Source organism: Pristiophorus japonicus, chromosome 4 (genome assembly GCF_044704955.1).
Source record: "Pristiophorus japonicus isolate sPriJap1 chromosome 4, sPriJap1.hap1, whole genome shotgun sequence".
In the NCBI taxonomy this organism is placed as follows: domain Eukaryota; kingdom Metazoa; phylum Chordata; class Chondrichthyes; family Pristiophoridae; genus Pristiophorus; species Pristiophorus japonicus.
In genome coordinates this window covers 27,688,494-27,712,771 of record NC_091980.1, presented here as the reverse complement: position 1 = coordinate 27,712,771, position 24,278 = coordinate 27,688,494, and the positions used below count along the sequence as shown (strand labels likewise).

Genomic DNA, 24,278 nt, shown 5'->3' with positions numbered 1-24,278 from the left:
CATTGCCAACACCCTTACCTCACAAATCGCTGCAAAAATATAAAAAAATAAAAACTGGAACTTACCTTTTTTCCAGTTTATCCAAGTCACCGTTGCCGGCAGGGCTGTACCGCTGTGTTTTCTCTGGCGGTCATCGCGGGGCGCGTTTCGCGGCGTACGGGTCGGGTGATTGACGAAACTCGCAGCGGTGTCGCAAGGAGAGCCGTTGTACACCCAGCGTCGCTCCCCCTGGTGGTGCTGCAAAAACCCAACCGAGGATCGAGACCCGGCGAAAAACAGCTGAGCGCCCCATTTTACGCCGCGGAGAGTCAAATCCTGGCGAAAACCCGGTCGCAAACGACCCGACAATCCAGCCCATTAACTCTGTTTCTCTCTCCACAGATGTTGCCTGACCTGCTGAGCCTTTCCAGCATTTTCTGTTTTTATTTCAGATTTCCAGCATCCACAGCATCCGCCACATCTCTTCTAGTAATGCCCACCTTGAAGAAGTTCTGCTCTTCTCTCCCACAGGATTTCCGTTTGTCTCTTTAACCTTGTTCAGCTTCATTGCTTTCTGTTTCCCTTCTCGTGTTTGATCAGGTATCTACCAAAACGCGCTTTCACAGCCACAACGCTTTCCACGGTAACTGTCTCCACTTCCAACTTAATCCTCGTGGATTCCAACTGAAATTCCACCCCTCATGTTCTGGATCCATCCAGGATTACAGATATCTCTGAGATATTCAACGTTCCTCGAACCACTGCTCTCTCCACGTCCAACGCCACACACCACCACTTACACGCTCTCGACCTCTCTCTTCAGCAGCACCGGCTCGCTCTAACTCAAAGCTTTCCTAGTCCACAGTTCCATTTCATTCATTGGCGTTTCCGGCGCCTAAACAGGAAACATTTTTTCTTCCTTTCAGGTGTCAAGGATCACAAGCTTCAACAACTCTTGGACACCAACGCCCCTCCGGAAGCTTCTTCCTCTTCACTTTCCTCTGACAACATCCCTTCTTCCAATCTCACCCTCTGCCATGTTTTCACTATCCCCTCTGATCTTCCCTTCTCTGACCCCGACCGATCAGTCCTCAGCAAAGGCCTGAGCTTAATCCCCTTACGCCCCACCTCAATGAAGTTCTAGCTTGGCATGATGCTGAGCTCTTTTTCTTCGTCTCCGCATCCACTTCCTTGGTCAGGTGTCATCCCCCCTGCACAGCAGACTCTTTTTCCCATCTTCAGAATTCTCCTTCCATCTGGACCCATCCCTCTGGCCTCTTACCCTCTCTAGATCTTTTCATTGGGAACTGCCGATGGGACATTGGTCATCTCAATTTCTCTGCTCCCCTCACTCACTCCAACTTACCTCCCTCTGAACTCGCAGCACTCCGCTCGTTCAGATCCAACGCTAATATTTTCATTAAACCTGCTGACTTGGGTGATGCTGTTGCTGCTTGCAAACAGACCTCTATCTTGCAGAGGTTGATCGCCAACTCTCTGACACCTCCTCCTACCTCCCTCTGGACCATGACCCCCACCATCGAACATGAAGCCATCATTTCCCAGACCATCACCGACCTCATCTCCTCTGGAGATCTTCCCGCCACAGCCTCCAAACCCCGCACAGCCCGCTTCTACCTCCTTCCCAAGATCCACAAACAGGACAGCCCTGGTAGATCCATCGTTTCAGCCTATTATTGCCCCACGGAATTGATTTCATCCTATCTCGACTTTATTTTTTCTGCCCTTGTTCACTCTCTTCCCACCTACATCTGCGACTCTTCCGACTCCCTCCACCACTTTAACAATTTCCAGTTTCCTGGCCCCAACCATCTCCTTTTCACTGTGGATGTCCAATCCCTCTATATCACAATCCACCAGCCTGAGGGCCCTCCTTGAACGGAGGCACAACCACTATCACCCTCTCCTCCTGCTGAACTTGTTCTCACTTTGAACAACTTCTTCTTTGACTCCAGTCACTTCCTCCAAATAAAAGGTGCTGTTTTGGAGGCCCACATGGGTCATGTCTATGCCTGAAATTGTGTGGGATATGTGAATCATTCTTTGTTCCAGTCCTACTCATGCCCCTCCCTCACTTCTTTTTCCGATACATTAATGACTGAATTGGTGCCATTTCCAGCTCTCGCCCTGAACTGGAAAATTTCATCCACTTTGCTTTCAATTTCCACCCTTCCCTCAACTTCACATGGTCCATCTCCGACTCTTTCCTTCCTCAACTTCTCTGTCTCTTTTTCTGGGGACAGGCTATAGACCAATATCCACTATAAGCCCACTGACTCCCATGGCTACCTTGACTACACTTTCTCTCACCCCGCTTCCTGACAGGACTCTATTTAATTCTCCCAGTTTCTCTGTCTCCATCGCACCTGTTCTGACGATGCCACCTTCTATACAAGTGCTTCTGATATATCGTCCTTTTTCCTCAGTGAGGATTCCCTCCACTGTGGTTGGCCACGTCCGTTCCATTTCCCACACTTCCACTCTCACTCCTTCCCTATCCTCCCAGAACCACAGCAGGGTTCCCCTTGTTCTCAACTTTCACTCCACCAGCCTCTACATTCAACAATCATCCTCCCCCATTTCCGTCACTTCCAGCAATAATTCTGATAATTCTGAGGAAGGACATTCTTGCTATTGAGGGAGTGCAGCGAAAGTTCACCAGACCGATTCCCGGGATGGCTGGACTGACATATGAGGAGAGACTGGATCAACTGGCCCTTTATACATTCGAGTTTAGAAGGATGAGAGGGGATCTCATAGAAACATACAAGATTCTGACGGGACGGAACAGGTTACATGCAAGTAGAATGTTTCCGATGTTTGGGAAGTCCAGAACCAGGGGACGCAGTCTTAGGATAAGACGCAGGCCATTTAGGACTGAGATGAGGAGAAATTTCTTCACTCAGAGAGTTGTTAACTTGTGGAATTCCCTGCCGCAGAGAGTTGTAGATGTCAGTTCATTGGATATATTCAAGAGGGAGTTAGATATGGCGATTACGGCCAACGGGATCAAGGGGTATGGAGAGAAAGCAGGAAAAGGGGTACTGAGGGAATGATCAGCCATGATCTTATTGAATGGTGGTGCAGGCTCAAAGGGCCGAATGGCCTACTCCTGCACCTATTTTCTATGTTTCTATGTTTCTATGTTTGCTGATGATTCTGATATTCCATTTACACCTCCTCTAGACCCATCTTTTGTTTCTTTATTGTCTAATTACTATCTCCTCTTGCCTTGCAAAATAAGATGACCCCTTATTCTGAAACAATGCCCCCCCAGTTCCAGATTCCCCCACGAGGGAAATCATCCTCTCTGCATCTACCTTGTCGAGCCCCATCATTATCTTGTATGTTTCAATAATGTCTCATTCTTCTCAACTCCAATGAGTATAGGCCTAACCTTCTCAACCTTTCTTCATAAGCCAACCCCTTCATCTCAGGAATCAACCTAGTGAACCTTCTCTGAACTTTCTCCAATGCAAGTATATCCCTCCTTAAATACGGAGACCAAAACTGTACGCAGTACTCTATGTGTGGCCTCACCAATACCCTGTACAGTTGTAGCAGGAGTTCTCTGCTTTTATACTCTATTCCCCTTGCAATAAAGGCCAACAGTCCATTTGCCTTCCTGATTCCTTGCTGTACCTGCATACTAACTTTCTGTGTTTCATGCACAAGGAACCCCAGGTCCCTCTGTACTGCAGCATTTTGTAATTTCGCTCCATTTAAATAATAATCTGCTTTTTAATTTTTCCTGCCAAAGTGGATAACCTTATACTTTGCGACATTATACTCCATCTGCCAAATGTTTGCCCACTCGCTGGCTCTGATTGGCTCTATGTTATTACATGATCTATTGCTGATTGGTCCCCTTCGAGGATAAGCCACACCCTGAATTTTCTCTGGAACTGCCCAGCAAAAGTTCTGACTGACTTTCAAAATTGTAATTTTATACATTCTGACATCAGAAGCCAGGGAGGACAGATCGCGAACCAAGTTCCAGTCATCAAGTTCCAGCCGAAGTCCCTTACACCAGCACAAGTGCATCCCGTCCCGAGCTGAAGTCCCCTACCACAGCGCAAGTGCATGTTCTTACCCCCCACTGCCATAGATGAGGCATTGTGTGTGGGTCACGGATTATTAACAGGTTTATTGGGTACGAAGTTAATAGTGATAGTGCCGTGACTTCTGGATTTCATCCATTCCAACACTGTTCCTTGTAACAGATGCACCGAGTGTTCGGAGAAATCGAGTGCGCGTGTAAAGGGGATTGGAAGAACGTGATCCATCTTCCTTGAGTTTCCTTTCTCCCCTCTCCTGCTTCCCCTCTCTCCCCTCCCACACCCACCCCCCGTGTCACTCTGTCTCCCTCCCGTGTCTCTCCCTCTCTCCCCCATGTCCCATTCTCTCTCGCCCCCCCATCCCGTGCCCCTCTCCCCACCACTGCCCGCCGGCTCTCTCCTCCGGCTGGCTCTCTCCCCTCGCCGGTTCTCTCCCCCCACAGCCCGCCCGCGCTCTCCCACCGCAGGCTCTCTCCCCTTGCCAGCTCTCTCCCCTCACCGCCCGCCCAATCCCCCCCCCCCGACCAGTCTCTCCCCCCGCCGACTCTCTCCCCCCACTGGCTCTCTCCCCCACCCGACCAGTCTCTCCCCCGACGACTCTCCCCCCGCCGACTCTCCCCCCGACGACTCTCTCCCCGCCGACTCTCTCCCACCGACTCTCTCCCCCCAACTCTCTTCCCCCGACTCCCTCCCCCCGTCGACTCTCCCCCCGTCGACTCTCCCCCCGCCGACTCTCCCCCCGCCGACTCTCTCCCCGCCGACTCTCTCCCACCGACTCTCTCCCCCCAACTCTCTTCCCCCGCCGACTCTCTCCCCGCAGACTCTCTCCCTGCGACTCTCTCCCCCCGCCGATTCGCTCACCCTGACTCTCTCCCCACCCCCACTCTCTCCCCCTGCCCACTCTCTCCCCACCCCCACTCTCTCCCCCCGCCCACTCTCTCCCCCCACCCACTCTCTCCCCCCACCCACTCTCTCCCCCCGTCGACTCTCTCCCCGCCGACTCTCTCCCCCTGACTCTCTCTCCCCGACTCTCTCCCCCGACTCTCTCCCCCTGACTCTCTCTCCCCGACTCTCTCCCCCCGACTCTCTCCCCCCGTCGACTCTCTCCCCGCCGACTCTCTCCCCCCGACTCTCTCTCCCCGACTCTCTCCCCGCCGACTCTCTTCCCCCCGATTCTCTCCCCGCCGACTCTCTCCCCCCGACTCTCTTCCCGCTGACTCTCTCCCCCCGACTCTCTCTCCCCGTCGACTCTCTCCCCCGACTCTCTCCCCGCCGACTCTCTCCCCCCGACTCTCTCTCCCCGCCGACTCTCTCCCCCGACTCTCTCCCCCCACCCACTCTCTCCCCGTCGACTCTCTCCCCCCACCCACTCTCCCCCCGCTGGCTCTCTCCTCCCCGCCGGCTCTCTCCCCCCGCCGACTCTTTTCTCGCCACCCACCCGCTCTCCCCTCCCGCCGCCTACAGACCCAGAGGAACAAATATTGTCAATTGCGGCCCCCCCACCTCTGGTTCCGGACGGGTGGGGGGAGGCGGAATCCAGAGGACGCAGGCACAGAAGGAATAGAAAAGCGTCAATCTGATTGTCCATTCCGCCCCCCTCCCCCCTCCCCCCACTTTACCAGCATCTGTACTTGCTTAAAACCTATTACATCTCTAACGTTTTCCCATTGTGATGAAAGGTCATTGAACTGAAACGTTAACTCTGTTTCTCTCTCCACAAATATACCTGCTGAGTATTTCCAGCATTTTTATTGTAAATTTACGATGTTCATTTTTCACAATGTCCTGATTTACGCTACCTACCTTTTTGAAAATGTGAACTATGACCCGTATTTCCATCTTCATATCTTTCCTCAATCAGTTTGTGCAGGTCACACCTGGACCAGCCATAAATGCTTTCAATTTCTTCATACAGCATCCTTTCCTGACTCGTTTTGTAGCCCTTTTGACTAGATCTGGAATTTTCTGATGCAACCTGACGTGATACATTAATTTAACATGTGTCATTTTTTTATTCTCCAGCATATTTCTATATTTGCATGCAGTGTTTCTTATAAATATTTGAAAATACCTGGTTAATTTATTCAGTAAAATATATTTTCATTATGTGTAATAAACAATGATACCAACTTAAGGGGTTAAAAATGTCAACAAATTACCAAATATACTTCAAATGTCGAGTATATTTCAAATATTATTGACAAAACAAGTTCATAGAATATAACCTGTGCGAGAAATGAATATTATCTTGAAAATTAAGACTGATTGTTGCTGCAGTGAATTCCACAAAATGGAATCATTATTTCTTTGTGATTAGTGCGATTCATTTTTCTTTTTGTTTTAAGATGCAGTTCTACAAATAGCTGCATAGGGCCATCACATTCTCCAGACATCTCAAAGTACTTCATGGCCAACAAATTAACTTTAAAAGTGCAGTCACTATTGTGATGTAGGTAAATGCGGCAGCCAGAGAATTTGGACATGGCAAAATCCCACAGACCGCAAACAAAAAGAAAAATGAATCGAATTTATGTACAGATTTGCATGGGTCTGTAAAATTTCTATGAAGAAACCTAATTTGACAGTAACTGAGGGGGTGGGGGGGAGGGGGGGGTGGCGTGGGGATGCTGGGTGACCTGAATGCAATCCACCTTTTGGCAATGAGGTTTTCTTTGGGAGGGTGTTGGTGAGAAATGATGGATAATTGTATATGTCGGACCATAGATAGTGTAATCTTGAGTATCTTTGAGTTTGTGTGTATGTATTGGCACATGCGGCAGAGCCTGGACTCCTGTCCTCATGGATCCCCTTGCCACTGGTCCAAGACCTTGCTCCGTCAAGCCTATGTGGCGGCTGGTGTGCAACGGCCATCCCACGTTAAAATAATTCATACACGGGCATCTTCCACACTTTAAAATGAGTTCATCTATCACCTGAGAACTCATTTTTAGTGTGCCAGCAAGTCATCCTCGACCCCGAGGGACTGCCTATGATGATGATGACGACTAGTGTATCAAGTAAAAAAAAAACACAATAATAAGGGAAATAAAATGATGATAAAAAGGACGGATTGCAGACAACCTGGCTTATGAGCAATGGGGAATCTGGTTAGTATGCGGGTGGTGACGGTTCTAAGGAAATGACGAAAGTAAGCGAATATCTTGATGTAGATATCTGGAAATTATTGGTATTGGGTAGACAACATCTTGATTTATAGATATTTTACAGCTGTACATGGAGGGCTTTTAGAATATTTGGATATCTGTGGTAAAGGAATTTCTTTGAGTAATACACGCAGATCATCATTTGGTATTTCCCATTTCCTCTCATTAGGCCAATTCATTTCTGGGGTGGGGAGTTTGTATAAAAGGGATTTACAACATGTGAAAAAGGTACAACAACTGCAGCGAAGAACAGCAACCAGAGCTCATCCAGCACTTCAAAGCAAAATGCTCATCACCTACCTAGTTCTGCTCAGCTGCTGTGTGACGGCACATGAAACATGCTGGTCAACAATAAGTAAAGAAATTTACCACAGCATTGAAGGGCTGGAGAAGTTAACTGTGAGTTTAATTTATGATTTATGTTATTAATTGATAATATTACATATATCTATGTAATATTGCATTATATTATATTATATTATATTATTATACCATTTCATATATATATATATAGGGTGTATCTCACCAGGTCTGGGCACCCTTACTGCTTTATATATATATATATATATATGTACGTGTGTATATAAACTTTATAAAAGACTGACAACATTTTTTATCGGTGTAATTTGTTATCTATATTCTCTATGTTCACTAATTCTAACTAGCTATATTTTATTTTTTGCAGCATCCAGGCAATCTGACAACACCACTCAGCGTTGGGGTATGTATTTTCATTTTTTATATCTTTATCACCATACTGGCATTAAAATTTACTTTTAGACATTTCCAAACGGTTCCAAAGTAATCAGGCCTACTGGCCTGAATTTATTTTTGCAAAGTTACAATGAAATAATAATGACTTATTATTACATAGAGTTTACTGGTAAGAGATCAACTTGTCAAAATGATTTTGCAATAGATGTTTTACTGGACAGGTTTACAAATTCTTTGAATTTGTATAAAAATCCTTTGGCACTCGATCTCAAATCAGTATTGACTTGCAAGCCTCATTACCTTGTCCATACAGCCTGCACGTGAGTCTGGCTATCGGAGTGCTCCTCCCGACTCCACTGCATTTCTTTGGGATGCTGCCAGCCGGCGATCACACCCGCCCCCCCACCCCCCACCCACTCACCCACTTCCAGTTCTCCTCCCCCACCCGGGATTTACCTGCTGGTGAGGCAAATAGCCCAAAATCAATCCGGTGGCAGTGGGCAAACCGCCTCCGGTTAGTTATTGGAACAAGGCCTGATTTCAGGTGAACCTCCGGCCTCTCGATTTGGGGCATGCGCTGTCTGTGCGGCATGGGTTACGGGCCATAACCAACTTCTATCCCAGAGTGTTCTATTTCCCAGCACTAACACCCCTCACCATATGAAGGACAAGATGAAAATAAAACAAGCAGCACACAAAAGAAATGTGGAAATATGAGATCCATCAGGCCCAAATCAGAAAGAAAACCAAATGCTGTTTTAAACCAACTTACACCTTATTAGCTCATCATTTCTATCGCATTTTTTATGGAGTACTAGATCTAAATAATGAAAAAGTAATTTCTGTTTCTCCATTTAGACTGAAGAGTGTAAACCAAATATTACCGAGATCTTTGTTCAAGGGCTAAGGACATTGGAAAAAACAAGCAAAAATGCGACAGCAATAGTTTCAAACCTAAACCTGCTGAAGGACAGATTCAAGGTAATTTTGATTTGAGTTTGTTTATTTTAATAAATAATTATCCAGAAATTTCTCTATGCCTTATATTTATCTCATGGGCAAAGTCTTGCAGCAACTATAATTGTGCCCATGGGAGGAATGTAATGTGTGAAGAATTTCTTGTCAATACATGCTATGGCTTTCCATTGGCCCAGAAGTTAAAAACATCACCTGGTGTGACATCCCAAAAAGGATCCCAGGTTCTATCCTGGTACTGTGCTGAGTTAGCTGATGCCAACCAGTTGTGGTGCGGCAATCGATCCCACAATCCCTGGGATAGAAAGGGTGGAAAACTTGCCAGAGTCTCCATTCCTGACAGCTGTCCAATGATCTCTGCTGGAAAGTGCACATGCGTAGATAATAGTTGAGAATAGGATGGACCTCAGCTGTGATGCTTTCTGTGGTTGAACAGATTGGCAACAAGCATTGCCTGGGCTCACACATAAAGCATGGTCACTTGGGCAACTGGAGATCTACTGGTGCAATCATATAGTCTGATTTAATGGCTTTATGAGAGATGGGGAGGAGGTTGGAGAAGATAAAGGTTTTACCAATGAATGAAACAAATGTTGACTTAATCTTTCTTTTTCTGAACATATTTTCAGTCTCATGAATCTAACTGTACATCAGTTCAACTAAATTCTTTGCCACTAAAGAACTTCGTCGACAAACTTAAGAAATTTGTATTTTGGAAAATCTGCAAAAACAGCACGAGCAGAAATAGAAGGAATCTGAGGAGACTGAGCAGCTACTAAGACCACACTAAAAATCTGCTGTTGTCCTTGTCTAATATCCTTCTGAAATGCGACAACAGTAGCTTCATAATCCTTAGTATAATGATTAAATTAATATTTTACAAATTTCTATCATATTTTTAAAGTTATGGATGAAGTCCAAAAAACACTTGGTTTTGTAGACTTTTTAATGCACATGGTGTATGATTCATGAATATCATAGTATTGTATTGTATTTTACTTACGTTTATATTCCTTATTAAATGATAGTTTCAAGGATTCAGTGTAGCTGATAATATAATATTTTAGAATTATCCATCACACTCTGGTTAAAGTAAATACTAAACCTCCTGGTCCCAAAAATGTGGAGACAGGAGAGGGCACATTGCCTGCCACTTGGGGCAGAAATTGGGTGGAACCTGGATGTGCTGGGTTTCCACCCCATTTACCTTCATCCACAAATTCCTGTTAGGGTGGAGCGACAGGAGACTACCCTGGGAAATGTGCGACTTATGTTAGACCCAATGAAACCCTTGTCAACTGAGAGTTGATGAGAGTTCCGTTCAGGGCCGAATAAATGCCCTCAAAAAATTCCACAAGCAAAGACAATTGATCACAAAAGGGGATTGATTAGATTGCAAACCATAGGCATTTGCACATTGTGGAGCATTTGTTAAGTTATACTGTTTCTCCTCTTTGGCTCCTCCCACGCTTGAGATCCTCCACCAGGAGCGGTGTGGCGTTGCTATGATTTTATAGTCTTCAGTTGAGGTTGACGCCTTTGAAGTGACCTTATAGACCCATCCTGATTATCTTTATGACCCTTTCCCTGGAATTTTGGAAAATGGTCTGAGTCAGTCTTCATGGGCAGATGGGAGTTCTGCTCTGCTGCACTTCCACAACAAGAGCAGGAGTTTCAGAGTTTCAGGAATGTAATGATTCTACTGTCCAAGTACTTCAAGTGTTAGTGCTGATGCAACACCAATGTTTAACGATCGGGCCTAGGTGGCTCTTAATTTGCGAACACAATAATGTCCTTTTGCCAGCACTGCGCTAACACTTTGATTTAAATTTTGAAAGTGCAATTTGATTTTAGTGACAAAGTTTGTCAGAAACAAAACAGAGTTTATGTGACAAATCATGTAGATCCCCATCCTCAAGGAATTCTAAAAGAGGTTTACGTTTTTCAATCAAACATTGACCCATTTAAACAAAAGGGAAAGGTGGATAATGCTGAAATATATTAGCAAGTAAACTGAGGTGAGACTGTGTTGGTAGAATTTTATTGAAATGCTTCAGATAAAAAAATAGAGAATGTCTTTATTGGCTGAATGCATTTAATCCAGGGAAATATACACTTTTAATAGATTTTTATATCATCAATTGCTATATTTATACCAGATTTAATGATTATTTTCTGCAATCAATTGTGACACTAGTTTTGACGCAAAGTTTACATTTTTTGTGATATTTATACTGCTCAACAAAGATGAGCATATCAATGTAAAATGTGGCCTTAAACATTTTAGGGTGGAACTAATTGATGTTGGTATTATAATTTCAACACTTAGCACATTCTCTGCTGTTTGAATGTAACCACTGACCCATTGGGTTATAGAGAAAAATACATAAAAATCTGAACTGGTGGAAGTGCAGAAAGATATTTTGTGTTTATGTAAACAGTGTGAAAATTATGAATGTGTATTTATTCATTTATTTATGTGTTACTTGTTCCATGAAGACTATATTTAGGAAATTACTGACTGATGTGTATGGAAATCAAGAAGTGGAAACACCTCATCACTGTTATCAATATAACATATTATTAGTTATTTATACCGTTTTGTAATTATTTTTGATATTTATTATGATAAAAAATAAACTATTTCTCACCATAATTAATTTTGTCTGTGTCAAAAGCTTATTAAAAAATCTTCTGACGAAGGGTCATCGACCTGAAGTGTTAATTCTGTTTCTCTCCCCAGATGCTGCCTGACCCGCTGAGATTTCCAGCGTTTTCTGTTTTATATTAAAAAATCTCTATTGATAACTTAAAATATGGTTATACATACAAACTTGAAAGTGCCACACAATGGAATACACAACTTTCCCGCCTCAGTTAAACAATTGTACATAGTTTAAAATGACATTGATCCAATCTTTGGGATAATTGAGGCCTCACACGTGCATAATCCTAAAGAATTATGAGACCTCTCCCCATATATACATAATCTTTGGCAAGGTTGAGTTCCTGCAACATTCACAATTCTTGGAAAGCTGATAGATAAGAATCAGCTTGTGGTATTTTTTTTTGTTCGTTCCTGGGATGTGGGCGTCGCTGGTAAGGCCAGCATTTATTACCCATCCCTAAATGCCCTTGAGAATGCAGTGGTGAGTCGCCTTCTTGAACCGCTGCAGTACACGTGGTGAACGTACTCCAACAGTGCACTTAGGGAGGGAGTTCCAGGATTTTGACCCAACGACAATGAAGGAATGGCGATATATTTCCAAGTCAGGATGGCGTGTGACTTGGAGGGGAACTTGCAGATGATGGTGTTCCCATGTGCCTGCTACCCTTGTCCTTCTAGGTGGCAGAGGTTTGGGAGGTGCTGTTGAAGAAGCCTTGCGAGTTGCTGCAGTGCATCTTGTAGATGGTACACACTGCAGCCACAGTGTGCTGGTGGTGGAGGGAGTGAATGTTTAAGGTGGTGGATGGGGTGCCAATCAAGCGGGCTGCTTTGTCCTGGATGGTGTCAAGCTTCTTGAGTGCTATTGGAGCTGCACTCTTCCAGGCAAGTGGAGAGTATTTCACTACAATCCTGACTTGTGCCTTGTAGATAGTGGAAAGGCTTTGAGGAGTCAGGAGGTGAGACACTTGCCACAGAATACCCAGCCTCTGACCCCCTCTTGTAGCCACAGTGTTTATGTGTCTGGTTCAGTTAAGTTTCTGGTTAATGGTGACCCTCAGGATGTTGATGGTGGGGGATTCAGCTATTGTTATGCATTTGAATGTCAAGGGGTGGTGGTTAGACACACTCTTGTTGGAGATAGTCATTGCCTGGCACTTGTGTGACCAGCACATAAATAGTGTGGCTACAAAAGCAGGTCAGAGACTGGATATTCTGTGGTGAGTGTCTCACCTCCTGACTCCCCAAAGTCTTTCTATCATCTACAAGGCACAAGTCAGGAATGTGATGGAATACTCTCCACTTGCCTGGAACGCCAACAACACTCAGGAAGCTTGACACCATCCAGGACAAAGCACCCTGCTTGATTGGCACCCCATCCACCACCTTAAACATTCACTCCCTTCACCACCAGTGCACTGTGGCTGCAGTGTGTATCATCTACAAGATTCATTGCAGAAACTCGCCAAGGATTCTTCGACAGCACCTCCCAAACCCACGACCTCTACCACCTAGAAGGACAGGGTAGCAAACACCATTATCTCCAACTTCCTCTCCAAGTCACACACCATTCCGACTTGGAAATATCGCCGTTCCTTCATCATCGCTGGGTCAAAATCCTGCAACCCCCACCCCCTCAACAACATTATTGGAGTACCTTCACCACATGGACTGTGGTGTGTCAAGAAGGCAGCTCACCACTACCTTCTGAATGGAAATTAGAGACGGGCAATAAATGCTGGCCTTGCTAGCAACGCCCACATCCCAGGAACGAATAAAAAATACTTGCAATCGGACCACCGCAATGGGAACCCTCCTCCACCTTCAGACCTGTCCACCCGCAATGGGACCCCCCTCACAATTGTAACTCCCCCATGTCCAACTCACCCCTGATTTTTGATTCGCCCCTGATGACATGTGGCTCTGGCCTAGTGTCATAGGCCTACCCACCCGACAGCCAGACAGCCTCACAATCTGTTTGGCTGTGTCCAGGAAATGGATTCATAAGAGCATAGGTATGTAATAATTAGGAGCAGGACTAGGCCATACGGCCCCTCAAGCTTGAATTCAATACGATCATGGCTGAACTTCGACCTCAACACCCTTTCCCGCACTAGCCCTTGATTCCCCTCGAGTCCAAAAATCTATCTATCTCAGCCTTGAATAGCCTCAATGACTCAGCATCCACAGTCCTTTGGGTAGAGAATTCCAAAGATTCACAAACCCTCTGAGTGAAGAAATTCCTCCTCAACTCAGTCTTAAATGGCTTACCACTTATCCTGAGACTCTGCCCCCTAGTTCTAGACTCTCCAGCCAGGGGAAACAACCTCTCAGCATCTACCCTGTCAATCCCCCTCAGAATATTACATTCAAAAAATATAAAAGAGGAGTTGCTGTTCAATGCGGCAGGACCTCCGGGAAGCCTTAGTTCCAGGTTTCCCATCCGCTAAACCTCCTCCCATTCACTCCGTGTTATTATCGGGACCAAAGTGTGCATGGACCTTCTTACAATTTTTAATTTTAGCCAATTGTAATTAAATTGTTTCCATGCTAATATCAGAGACCCACAGTACTTCAAGGAAATACTCTTCTTATCAAAGATCAAAGACTAGAAATGGTTTTGCCCCGGCAAGCTGGCGCGAACTGGGCACAGGGAACAATCACTGCATCAGAATAGGTAGGCCCGAGGCCCACTTGATATTGGGCCTCATCTACATGAGGCCAGCACCCATTATGTGACGTTCCCAGGGAGCTCAAGGGTGAAGTTGATTTGACGCGCTCAGGTAAAACCTGGGACGGGGGGGGGGGGAGAGTCGTCAGGAGGGAAAGGGGAGACCATGAGAGCGGGAGGAGAGCAAATGGGTGAGAAGGACAGCGACTGGGAGAGGAAGGGAGCTAATCCGGGGTGGGGAGTGGAGGTGAGGGGCACGTCGAGCTGGGGCACCAGTGGCCCTTGGTTTTAATGTGGAGCCGGGAGCAGCGCTCCTGCACCTACCAGCTCCACATTCGGGGTCTCTTTAAAGATCACCTGTTAGGCCGCATGCAGTCCACACTTTCCTGAACGCAGCTGGCTCGGTGCTGGCTGCATTCAGGGTAGCCCAATTTAACCGAGGGGGATTCAAAAGAGTTAGGTTCCCTATTTGCATAGGCAAAGGGTTTAACATTTGTTTCAGGTGCTGGACATTTCTTGTGATGCCTATAATATTATGGCAGGTGTAACGTATGCACCTGTGAGTATGTGTTGCTATGAATTCTTAAGCAAAGAACCCATGAAGCAAATACATTACATCAGGCAGCGCACCTCCAGCTGAGAATGTGCACATGCACGCCATCCGCTATATTGGGCGGCTTTGAGCCCATTTGAAGTCTCCAAAATGGGCACAGCATCATCAAACGGTGAGCCCCAAATTTTTAAATCTCTAAATCCCTAATCTGAGGAAGGACATTCTTGCTATTGAGGGAGTGCAGCGAAGGTTCACCAGACTGATTCCAGGGATGGCTGGACTGACATATGAGGAAAGACTGGATCAACTGGGCCTTTATACATTGGAGTTTCGAAGGATGAGAGGGGATCTCATAGAAACATACAAGATTCTGACGGGATGGGACAGGTTAGATGCGGGTAGATTGTTCCCGATGTTGGGGAAGTCCAGAACCAGGGGACACAGTCTTAGGATAAGGGGTAGGCCATTTAGGACTGAGATGAGGAGAAACTTCTTCACTCAGAGAGTTGTTAACCTGTGAAATTCCCTACCGCAGAGAGTTGTTGATGCCAGTTCATTGGATATATTGAAGAGGGAGTTAGATCTGGCCCTTGCGGCTAAAGGAATCAAGGGGTACGGAGAGAAAGCAGGAAAGGGGTACTGAGGGAATGATCAGCCATGATCTTATTGAATGGTGGTGCAGGCTCGAAGGGTCAAATGTCCTACTCCTGCACCTATTTTCTATGTTTCTATGTTTCTTAGCAGTGGGACAAAAACATTTTGTCATGTACTGGAATCCTTGTCACAACAACAAGGGTATACTGAGGGGGTTTTGTTTGCCTTTAATCAAAGAAAAAAAATCTTATCCATCAGATGCTAAGGGATTCTTTAGTACAAGATGGTAGAGACATTTCTTAGCAAGATGTTATCTTCTATTGGGTTTCCTTTGTCACTTGCATAGCATAGTCGTCATTAGAGTGAGCATGTTATCTGCGACTCAAACACTAGCATGATCTTTCAGGCTGCAGTTGCATTACTAAAAATGGTCTGAAATTAGTACAGGTTTGAGTGCCAAGCAGTCAGATAGGCCAAAGTTACATTGCAATTCATTGCAATGCTGTGTTGCATTATTTTGATAATTTTTAAAAACATTTATTCGTTCATGGGATGTGGGTGTTGCTGGCAAGGCCAGCATTTATTGCCTGTCCCTAATTGCCTTTGAGAAGGTGATGGTGAGTCACCTTTTTAGTACAACTGAGTGGCTTGTTAGGCAGTTAAGGGCCAACCACATTGCTATGGGTCTGGAGTCACATATAGGACAGACCAGGTAAGGGCAGCAGATTTCCTTCCCTGAAGAACATTAATGAACCAGATGAGTTTTTACAACAATCCGGTACATGCTCACCATTACTGACACCAGCTTTTTATTCTAGATTCGTCGAAGTCCCTGATGATGAAAACCATAACCAGGTGGTGTTAGAAAGGAAACGGGCTATTTTCTTGAGTGAAGCAGGCCCCAAGATGTAGAAACCCTGAAAAACGTGCTTGTTCCCATCTTGTCAAAGGACACACCACTGACGGAAAGAACAGCACTACAGTCCTGAGCCCCTGGAAATTGCTGTCTGACAGATATGTCGTTGGATATGGCCGACCAATACTCCCGAGAATTTCGCATCATTTCCAGTCATCAGATAACTGAGGTGAATCACCTGCAGGTTAAAAGTAAAAGCCAGTTGGGCCCCAGGCCTCAGCAACTGGCCAGGATAACAGTAAATTGAAGTTGTGCTATTGGTGCCTGGGACAACATATTGCTCAAAGCTGTCCATATGTGAAGGCACAGTGTTTCTTCTGCAAGAAAACTGGGCATCTTGCGAAGGCATGTCAACTGAATAATAAACCAACTTTCAATGTTGTAAGTAGAAATCACCAGACACTACGTAGCATTGAAGAGAAGCAACAGGACGAGGAAGTTCTGGAGATGCACGTCATCAGGAGCACGAAGGTATCTAACAATGATTCGTGCTGGATCGTCATCCAAGTAGATGTTGCAGGAACCAGGATACCCATGGGAATCGACATTGGTGCATCCTTGAGCGTAGTACCGGAATCACTATATCTTGACAAGTTTCGTGATTTTCCATTGGAGAAGTCGAAGATAGAGCTGAGAGGCTACTCGGGAGAGCAAATCCATGTGGTAGGACGTATCACCGTATCGGTGAAATAAAAAGATCAGTTTCAGAGCTTACCTCTCTTAGTAGTGGCCTGCCTTCAGGTAGAAATGGGTGGCGATCACGGATGCTGGACTGGAACGAAAGTTTTCGTGTAGAAAGGAAATTTTCATCAAAGTAGATGATGTCATCAAGCAATAGAAGGTGTTCCATGAAACAGGCAGTCCGATCCAAGGTTTCACGGCGAGTGGCAGAGTACAGAAGGACGCTAGACCAATTTACTGCAAGCCACATCCCATACCATACACACTCAAGGAGAAAGTTAAGCAAGAACTCAAAAGACTAGAAACTGAGAACATTATCTCTAAGATAGATCTAAGTAATTGGACTACACCCATTATTGTTGTACCTAAGTCAGATAGTAATGCTGATCCTATGTCCAGGTTGCCATCCCCATCACAAGTTACACCCAATAGAGAAGAAGTGTTCTATTTCGCATACATTAATAAACTGCCAATCACAGCTGAAGAGACTGGTATAGCAACCAAACGTGACCCAGTTTTGGCAAAGGTGTATGATTACATAGCAAATGGCTGGACCAAACCAAGTATCAGAGAAATATATTCATCCATACTTCGTTTGTAAGAATGAATTATCAATGGATAAAAATTGTATCATGTGGGGTACAAGAGTGGTTATTCCAAATAAGAACAGGTCCAAATTGTTAGGAGACCTTCATGACCAGCACCTGAAAATGTGCTTGACCAAGAGTTTTGCATGCAGTTACTTATAGTGACCAGGTTTTGATAAGGATATAGGCCTCAATTTTGGCCCAGCCCATTTCTCGGCATACTTACCGGAGTTGCGCAGCTTTTCTCCGTTCTGAAGTGCGCTGAAAAATTTCCTTCCCACTTTGGCCGCTCTCCGGCCTCTTCCCTGTGGTTGCACAGCATGGCCAGTCAAGTCGGGGGTGGAGTCAGTGTCCTGCTTCAAAAACAGTGCTGGGACGTCTGCACATGCGCAGTGGAGTCCGGTGCCAATGTCCGCGCATACGCAGTAGCAGTAGCGCTGAAAGTTGGCAATTGGCCATTTTTAAAGAGCTAGGTAGCTGCTTGTGTTTTGGTGCCAGAAGGAGTGCTATGGAATGAAATTAACTGCTGAATTCAAGAAGCAGTGCTCTGATGTTAATATCAATGCTGCATGCCTGCAAAAGTGCCAGAAGAAGGGCTGTATTTCTGAAAATCACTGCTGCATGCAAAATAAGGTCTGTTTGTTTAAAAAATCACCATGGGTCTAAGAGCATTGGAAAAGTGCTGAGTGTCTCAGAGCAGCTGCAGCAATACAGCAATGCAGCAATACAGCAATGCAGCAATACAGCAATACAGCAATACAACAATACAGCAATACAGCAATGCAGCAATACAGCAATGCATCGATACAGTGATACAGCAATGCAGCAATACAGCAATGCAACAATGCAGCAACGTGCACCAAGAACAAATCATTTCTTGCATGATGAAGTGGAGATAGTTAATGTTATTGAGAACAGATGGCAAGAGCTGGATACCAGCAAAGGTCGCATAAAAATGCCACCCAAAGAAATGAAGAAATGCTGGAACCAAATTGCAGTAGATTTCTGCGCATTGGTGAACACCAAGAGATCTGGAAGCTAGTGTAAAAAGAAATGTTAGGACCTTGGTCAAGTAGTTAGTGCAAGTAATATTTTCATTTATTCAATGTAATTGCAATTGTAAATGTGACCAGTTGTATATGTCCCACCCAGCAGAAAGAGTCCCTCTCTAAAAAGTTGCATTTTCATCTTTGCAAAAGAAATTTTCCCACAACAAAAGGGAAAGAAATCGAACAGGAGGAGGCCCGCCAAATCTGCACCTACTGACACCCTTGGAAGAGAGGGTCGCTGCTTTGATGGGTCCTGCCTGGAGAGAAACAATCAGTACTGCACAAGCTGGGCCCACACGTGAGGGAGAGGGTAAGTCCTGAAAATTTATCGTGGCCTTCAAATCAACCTGCTGCCTGGCCTGCTATGCGTGAGTCTACTCATGCCACCCATCCTGCCCTCTCCTCTGCTGCTAACCATTTGACTGTTCTGTTATATTTTGCAAAACCTGATGCCAATCCTGAAGATGCAGAAGAAGATTCAGATGCGGACGTGGACGAGCACAAGAACATCTTCCAAGCCAACCCTCCAGACCAACATGGGGTGAGGGGGAGGGGGAGGGGATGGAGATGGATGAAGGCCACACTGTTCTACTGAATCTTGAGGAGGTCGCATTAACGGAGTTGGCGTTGCCAGCCTCTTCCGTGACTAGTGGTTTGAGTTCTGGTGCGACATTCCATGGTTTCCCACTCTCCGAGGTTGCGGGTCCCAGTGCTGGTGGGACGCAGCATGGAACACCCAGGGCCCCACCGTCCCAGCCTGTGCCTTCCATTGGGATGCCGCGAGACAGACCCAGGGTGAGGGGAAGGAGAAATCGACCACGCTCTCCTGAGATGCAGCATGCAACAGATGTGGTTCAGATCATGGCATTGAGTGGGGAGAGAATTGACCTTACCCGATCACTCCTGGATACCATCAGTGGGGTGGGTGATGAGGTAACGGGTCTGTCGGGAGAAGTAACAATATTGGCACGGGAAATGGGAACGATGTCCGGGAACACCAGTGAGGGAATAGTGTCCATGAGAGAGGGAATGTCAGAGGTAGTGGAAAGGACGACACTGGCAATGACACAGGCCATCGGGGAAGGAATGTTTCAGTCCGCTGAGACACTGTCAGGCTGCATGAGGGAGGGCATGTGTGAGTTAGCTACTGCAATAAGGGAACACACCCAGATCATGCACCCATTGACAGAATCAACTCCCACTACCACTGCAATCCCCAAACCAGCCTCTGAAGAGACCCAAACCAGGCACTCCACATTAACACCTGACCACCCCCCCGGCAACCCCCCCCCCCCCGGCCAACCCACACCCCCACCACCACCACCCATGAAGAAGTGTACATTCACCGAGATGTTATAAGGAATAAGCTTGGTACCAAGCTCAAAAACACTGCACCACCGCCTGCGGGAAGGGGTGGTGGAGACTCCAAGACCAAGCGTGGTGGGCGGTGTTAGACTAAGGGGGATGAGAGATGGGTGCAGCCTTTCTTTGCTGCTGCTGCTGCTGTTGTTGTTGTTGTTGTTGTTGTTGTTGTTGTTGTTGTTGATGTTACTGTTGTAACTGTTTTCAAATTGAAAGTATTTTGTAAGTTATGTAAATTTACAACTTTATAAGTGATCTTACAGTTTTTAAGTGATCTTAAAGAGTCATATTAAAGTAAAGTTTGATACAAGAATAATTTTATTACACTAAAGTTAAGTAAACTTTTGAATAAAATATATTTTGCATTAAAACTGAATCATGTTCCATTAACACAACACAACATTTAGGAACAGTTCCAAAAAATAAACATGTCCATGCAGAATAGTTGTCGCTGAGCCCTCAGGCTTCAAGTAAAACGTTCACGGATGAGCTGCTGGCTCAAGGCTCGAGCAATCGTTAAAGGAGCACGATGGCCCGCCCTCCTCCGATGTCGTGCTCCGGCCTCAGGCACTTGCATGGTTTCCTCATCCTCGTCATCATCCTCCTCCTGCTTGTCGCCTGCATCTTCCAAATCATTATCATCAGCCACTCTCACTGCAGGCAGGTCTTCTTCCACTATCAGCTGCTGCTGCCTCATGATGGCTAAGTTATGCAGCATGCAGCACACAACAGTGAACTGACCGACAATCTCAGGGGAATATTGCAAGTAACCTCCGGACTGGACCAGGCATCGGAAACACTGTTTCAAGATGCCAATGGTCCTCTCTATGATGCTGCGCATCGTAATGTGCAACATGTTGTGTTGATGGTCAGCTTCCGTCCGGGTTACGCGTAGGGGCGTCATGAGCCAGGTGGCCAGGCCGTACCCTTTGTCTCCCAGTAGTCAGCTCTGCCCTTCTGGCTGCTGCTCAAACATGTCAGATATAACGCTGTCGCATAGGATGAACGCATCATGGGTGCTGCCAGGGTATCTTGCATCAACTGACATGATGCGCTGCTTGTCGTCACACACGAGCTGCACATTCATGGAGTGGAAGCCTTTTCTATTCCTGACCAGCTCGGCAACCTCCAAAGGTGCTTGCAAGGCGATGTGGGTACAATCAATGCAGCCCTATACCTTTGGGAAGCCAGCAATCCTTAAGAACCCCACAGCTCTGTCATGGATTGCTTGGGCGGACATTGAGAACTTGATGAAGTCATTCCTTCGTGCGTACAGTGCAGCTGTGACCTGGCGAATGGAGACATGTATTGCATGTTGAGAGATGGCGCACACATCTCCAGTTGTATCTTGAAAAGATCCGGAGGCATAGAAGGAAAGTGCAGCTGTAACCTTCACTTCAACAGACAAGGCAGTCCACCTGCCACTTCTCAGCTGTAGGTCTGGTCTCAGCAACTCATAGATCTCACGGACAACTTCTCTGCAGAAACGCAGCCTTCTGACACAATCTGCATCATTCAGGTCCAGGTACGAATGCCTGACTCAAAATTGCCGAGGTGGGTAAGGCCACCTGCCCAGCAGCCTATGGGCTCTGATGTTCCTGATGTAATGAGCTCTAATCAATTGTCTCCTACATGGCACAATGAGGCAGAATGCTTGTAAAAGGTATGGCATTGACAGTATTGCTCCCATACTTAAAGTTAAACTTTCAAAGAAGGTCAAAATGGCAGGAAAGCAGGCAGCACAGGTTTGCAGTTCTCTCTCTCTCCCCCCCAAAGGTCTGCATGGATGATCTTTTGTCCTCTCCTCTCCCCCTCCTCTCTTGAGTCTTGTGACCTCTCTCACTCTCTGCCCCACTCATCCCACCCCCCCGCACCCCCTCGCCCCCGCCGCCCCGAGCCTCTCCATTTGCTTGCTGCAGCCTCTCTGAAGATTTTGCTTGCTGCAGCCGCTCTGAGGGTCCCGATGTCAGCCAGTTGAATCGCTCTCGCCCCTAGCTCAGGCCAAATGGCTTCCCGGTGCGTTGTCGTCCCACGCCTAGTCCAGGCCGAGTGGCCTCCCGCACCGATCGGCTTGCTACCTTCCCGGGCTGAGTTTTAAGATGAAGGTAGGACTTCAATTTTTTATTTGTTATTGAATTCTCAGAACTTTTTGTTTGCAAGGTTTACTGGTTTATAAGGCTTGGTGCTTTAGGTGCAGGTCGTCTCCGCTTCCCTTCCCACCCCTATCCCAGGCCAAGTGGCCTCCGACGTACCAACCTGCACCGATTTCTTTAACTCTCTGCAAGGGTTTTCTGAAGAGGCCACATACGCTGGCTTAAGTAGATTTGGAATAACTATTAGCTGGCCAAAGTTGCCTAAATGGGCAGAGCTGGCGTAGGTGGCTGGTAACGCCCCTTTTTGAGAAAAATAAACAAACTAAAAAAATCGTAACTAACTGGTGTAAATTGATTGGGGAAAATGGGGATTTTTAAGTTACTCCAAATAAAATGGAGCAACTCCTGGCCAAAATTGAGCCCATAGAGTACATCGTTAATCAGTGTACAACATGTCACTCGGTCAGCAAGAAACCATTATAGCCATGGAAATGGCCTCCCAGGGTGTGGTAAAAGTTCCATGTAGATTTTGCTGAGCTTGAAGGATAGCAATTGTTCATTGTGATTGATAGCCATTCGAAGTGAGTAAAGGTGTTTCTGATGTGGAAAGTAACAAGTAAAAAAACTTAGGGCTAGAAATTCAGTTTTTGTCGTTATTTGGTTTTTAACATTACTTTTGGGAATAAATAAGAATAAAAATGTGCTGTTTTTTAAGGGGTTAAAATTGGCATAAAATACGCCTATTGATAAAAATCAGCATTGCATAAAGATTCATGGTAGCAACCGCGATCTCGCCAACCTAAGCCCGAGGCCTATCAACGCCAAAAATACAGGCTCTGGGAGGGGAGAAAACACAAAAAAGAAATTGCAAAAATTTAAAAAAATCAGAAAACATTCACAATACACTTAAGTAATGACTTGCTGAAAAAGAATTAAAAAATAAAAACTTCAATTTAACTTTTTTGTAGGACTTCCTACCTACCGACATTTCTGAGGCTGCAATGCCTGCAATGCCTGCTTTCTCATGCGTTGTTTTTTCACCCAAGAATGGATTCACCGAATGGCCAAGTTTAACTGGTGCGATTTTTTTTTCGCATTGCACCTTGGCGATCCGCCTTTCGGCGATATTTCGAAACCACCATTCTTAACCTTTGGGAAATTTTGTGAGGTTTCTTTTAATGACAAAAAAGCACTTTTAACGTGAAAAAATCACATTAAAACGTGCATTAGACTGGCTAATTTCTAGCCCTTAGAAAATTTGCGAAGATTGTTTTCTTCATATGGCCTCCCAGAAGAAATTGTGTCTGACAATTGGCCACAATTTTGTTCAGAAGAGTTTGCACTATTCATGAGCAGAAATGGTGTAAAACATATCAAGGTTCCACTGTACCACCCTGCTTTAAATGGTGCAGCAGAGTGCACAGTACAAATTGTAAAACATGCCTTCATCAAGCAAATGTTGGATCCAAATCCAAAGAAACAAAAGTTGTCATTGGACCAGAAATTGGCAAATTAAATGATTACTTATCATAATACTCCTCATAAAACTACTGGAAGAACACCTGAAGAGTTGTTTCTCAAATGACAGCCACAAGCCAGATTCTCGTTGTTAAAGCCAAACTTGGCACAGTCAGTAGGAGAGAAACAATCAAGACAGAAAGAGAATCATGACAGAGGTAGAGTAAGAGAGAGATGTGTGGAATTAAATCAGGAGGTTAGAGTGAAAAACCATCATCATAAATGGTTAAAGTGGTTACCAGGAAGAATAGTGAAGATATGTGCCCCTCGCACATATTTGGTCAAGATGTTTGATTATGGAAAAGTTAGGTCACATTGATCATATTTTATCTACAGATGTGGAAGGAGTTGAAAGTTGGAATGATTCGATTATTTCTGATGAGTCAGATAGTCTTGTTACATAGAAAAATAGAAACAGAAAATAGGGGCAGGAGTAGAACATTCGGCCCTTCAAGCCTGCACCACCATTCAATATGGTTGTGGCTGATCATGCAACTTCAGTACTCCATTCAACTTTCTCTCCATACCCCTTGATCCCTTTAGCTGTAAGGGCCACATCTAACTCCCTTTTGAATATATCTAACAAACTGGCCTCAACAACTTTCTGTGGTAGAGAATTCCACAGGTTCACAATTCTCTGAGTGAAGAAGTTTCTCCTCATCTCGGTCCTAAATGGCT

The 24,278-nt window shown here is 45.5% G+C and overlaps 1 long non-coding RNA gene across 1 annotated transcript; it reads left to right on the top strand.

Moving 5' to 3' along the window:
* The first annotated feature begins 7,579 nt into the window (after window positions 1–7,579).
* On the top strand, window positions 7,580–8,817 carry LOC139262024 (uncharacterized). The gene is made up of 3 exons (XR_011592860.1): window positions 7,580–7,621; window positions 7,908–7,943; window positions 8,795–8,817. It is a non-coding gene; the product is annotated as an uncharacterized lncRNA (long non-coding RNA).
* Window positions 8,818–24,278: the final 15,461 nt, after the last annotated feature.